Source organism: Acanthisitta chloris, unplaced genomic scaffold, assembly GCF_000695815.1.
Source record: "Acanthisitta chloris isolate BGI_N310 unplaced genomic scaffold, ASM69581v1 scaffold13499, whole genome shotgun sequence".
Taxonomy (NCBI): Eukaryota; Metazoa; Chordata; class Aves; order Passeriformes; family Acanthisittidae; genus Acanthisitta; species Acanthisitta chloris.
In genome coordinates, this window is record NW_008693245.1 from 249687 (window position 1) to 250726 (window position 1040).

Below are 1040 nucleotides of genomic sequence, written 5' to 3' on the forward strand. Positions count from 1 at the left end.
AAAAAACCCACCAACAAAACACCCCCAAAACAAACCAAAAAAATCCACCACCACCACCCCAAAAAAAAAGCCCAACCAGAAAGCACAAAACACCTAATCAATTCAAAACCACACTGATAACACCAAAAATGATTAATATCTGCTGGATTAAACAATTGTCAGGGAATGACTGAGTATTACACTTGCTTACATCTCTTCAGTTGGACTAATGTCACTGAGGTTTTATCAATGAGCAGAAGGAAAAACAAAACACAACTGACCCTTTCTTATTTAGACTACAGAGCTAATGTAATTTGCCTGGATAAGAAAGAAAAATTATCTGAAGTAAGAAGTTGGCAACATACTTACTAGCAGCAAGCTAGATGCAATTTCTGCAGTGATCTCAAAGCTAATTCATCTTAAGTATTAATTACCAAGAATGAGAAGCAATTGGCTAATATAGACTCCAGTGAATTGAGACATTTGTATAAAGCTATAAGACACTATTGCTAAGTCATCCCTAGAGATATCTAACTGCCTACACTTGAACAGCATCTTCCTAGGTTGCAATAAGAGGTGATTATCTTTCAGAAGATTAATCTTCATTTATTAGCTGAGTAATTCTCAGTTATGTCCTCTCCTTATATCTACACTGTTGTAAAACAGTCATGCTGTTGCTGTTGTCACTCATACCTTTAACAAGTCTGTGCTGCAAACCTGTCAGAATTCAACCTTATACAGTTTATTCACAACATAGTTGGCTAACTTGATAATGTGATTTTCTTCATCTGGGTTCACTAAACTAAAACTTTCCACACTAAAGTCAAGGTCTCATGCTGCAAAGTTTTAGAGAAAAATATAAATGCACATATAAACACACACAATTTCATATACATTTATACATACATGCAAGCAAGATCAGGGAGCTCAAGCAAGCACTGTGAAACAGACCCATGGTCACATACAGAAAGACACTGCATTTCTATTGAGAAATTTTTCATTGCATAAGCTTAAAAATCTTCTGAAATAGTAAAGATATACTTTTACTTGTAATACAACTT